The sequence below is a fragment of the Pygoscelis adeliae genome, unplaced genomic scaffold, assembly GCF_000699105.1.
Source record: "Pygoscelis adeliae isolate BGI_AS28 unplaced genomic scaffold, ASM69910v1 Scaffold189, whole genome shotgun sequence".
NCBI lineage: Eukaryota > Metazoa > Chordata > Aves > Sphenisciformes > Spheniscidae > Pygoscelis > Pygoscelis adeliae.
The window spans coordinates 697,601-700,130 of record NW_008825543.1 but is presented as its reverse complement, the minus strand read 5'-3'; positions in this window follow the sequence as shown (position 1 = coordinate 700,130).

The following is a 2,530-nucleotide window of genomic DNA, read 5'->3' as shown; positions in this document are numbered from 1 at the left end:
CACAGCCCCACCCCTCCATTCCGGGGCTGATGGACCCACTGCAGCCCCTACTCCCCCACACTCCCACCACATGTGGGGATGGTTCGTGCTCGCTGCTGCGCTGACACTTTGCCAGTTCTCAAGCAAGAAGTGTTTCTCCCAGTCTCCAGGACTGTGTCCTGAAATGGGCACATCTTGGCACCATGCAACATCCCTCATATGGGAAGCGGGGCCGGCAGCAGGCCTGGCTCAGAGCTCCTGGAGGAGCAGGGGTTCGCGTTCCACCATGCTGGGACGGAGCATTTGCCCTTGCCGTGGCAGATGGTGGTCCTGAGGCAGCCGGGCTCAGAGCCATCCCCACCACAGGTCACTGATGCTCTGCCCAGCCCTAATTCTACCAGCGACCGGCCGCTCTGGCTGTAAATCTTGGTGGCTGGCTCTGCCTGCCACCAGCACAGCCCCTTCTCATGATTAATAGTAATAATTAAATTCATATCAAGCCACACAGAAACATCATGGGGCAGCATGGCAATAAAAGCCACTGTTGGGATGCTGACAGCCCAAAAGGGATGAGCAGGCGATGCACTGTGGCCCCAGGAGGCTCTGCTGACTTACAGTGGGGTAAATAAGCTCATTCCTGTGTGCCCGGGGAAGCCAGCCTCACGACTCCCTCCTGCTGGGCCCGGTGGGGTCCAAGGTGGCCACGAGCATCTCCTCCTCCCCCTGCCACACACCAGGGCACAGGACGGGCAGGGCAGTGGGCACGGCTCCGGGCACAGACGGGCATTTGGCCAAGGCCCTGGCCTGGCAGCTTGCCAGTGCAGCAGCCGTCAGCCAGCGCTGCAGAAAGCCTGGGGTGCTCAGGACGTGTCCAGGCCCATCATGGGCCGGTGCAGCCTCTTCCCACCGTGCGCAGTCATGGCACGCAGCACAGACAGGACCGGCCTGCCCGCCATATGCCTCCAGCCAGCTTTTCACACAAACTCCTCCTTTGCCTCATTGGCCTGGAGCCACCCCGAGCACCCTGTGGCCCCCCAGCTGCAGCATCCCAGCCCCTGCCCGGGCAGCACCACATGCCCCGGATCTTGGGGCTGTTCTCCAGGCTGCACCTGAGTAACATGAGGAAGACACAATTTACATGAAGCAGAGCAAAGGTCTCAGGTCCACCCAGGGAAAAAGCCCGGCCAAAGTGCAGCACATTGTCCTTGGCAGTGTTTGCATTAAACACAGTCCATCCGACCCGCGGGAGCCACCCCAGGGCATGCGCTGCAGCCTGAGTCACCTCTCACTGCCGTGCAGCAGCCAAGCATCACTCACCTCCCCTGTAATGGCTCCATGACACCGGCAAAGGGCTCTCATTAACAGAATATAAAGTGCAGTGAAAATAATTGATGATCATCTCGTAGCAATTGATTATCTGTCTCCCGTAATGCTGCTTTGCTCATACATTAAGGGGCTGTTGCTTTTCCCTGCAGAGTCCAGACCAGGCAGCAAAGGCTGAGCACACAGCCATGGCTGTGCCGTGTCTGGGGGGGGGGGCCAACCTCAGGGCTGAACCGGGGCACTCACTGCAGGAGTACAGGCAGGCAGAGAGCACTCTGCCTGTGCCGGGGCACAAGCCGGGAGCCAGCCCTGTCCTGCGGGCGGCCCGAGGAGGAGGAAGAGGAAGGCTTCCCCGCGGGCTATGAGTTCGTCCTGCGGGTTCCTCCGGTTCCTCAGCTGCAAACTGGGGAGTTTGGGTGATGCTGGAGGAAGCATCTCTGCAACCATGGTTAATCTCAAAGCCTCTGTGGGAGCAGAGGTGGGCGCCACGGGGCTGTGGTCATTCCCACTCCCTCGCCTGCAGCAAGAAGGTGGCAGCCAGCAGCGGCCACCCCGCCGCTTCTCCCTGCCCCTGTCCCAGCCAGGATGGGCACCTGCTGCCTCCCGCCGCAGTTGAGCCCGGGCTCTGCACACCCAGCCGGGCAGCCCGGGCCATGGGACAGAGTTGCCTTTCCCTGCAGCTGCCCTCCTTTCCCTGGCACAGCACTCGCCTCAGCATTGCCCAGGCCAGCGCCTTCGTAGGCGGCTGGGAACGGCAGCGGTTGTTTGCAGAGCAGCAGCCCCGAACAGTCAGCTGGAGCTGCACACTCAGCAGAACCCAAATCTCCCGAAAAACCTGAATAAACTCCCTGGGCGGAGCAGGAGCCGGGCAGGGACCCAGATCCCCTCCTCATGCTTGTCACATGAATGAGCTCTACAGTCCGGCTCCCCCCTTCACCGGGAAGGGGATTGTGCTGCATTGTGGGGAGGATTAGGCCATTTTGGGAGGCCAGGAGCATCTGTGCATGCAGGGCTGCTATGGGACTGTCCTCTCCCCTGCCTGCTCTGGCCCCTCGCAGTACCACAGGCATCATGGCAGGAGCTTCCTGCCGCATAGAAAGGGGAGATGGGCCCAGGACACCCATGGGGCTGGGGTGCACTTGGGCACCCCAGCGAGGCGGTGGGCGGGGGGAGGGTGTCCCAACGCCACAGCAGAGGCAGCAGCCGCTTCCCCGCCCCCCGCCCTGCA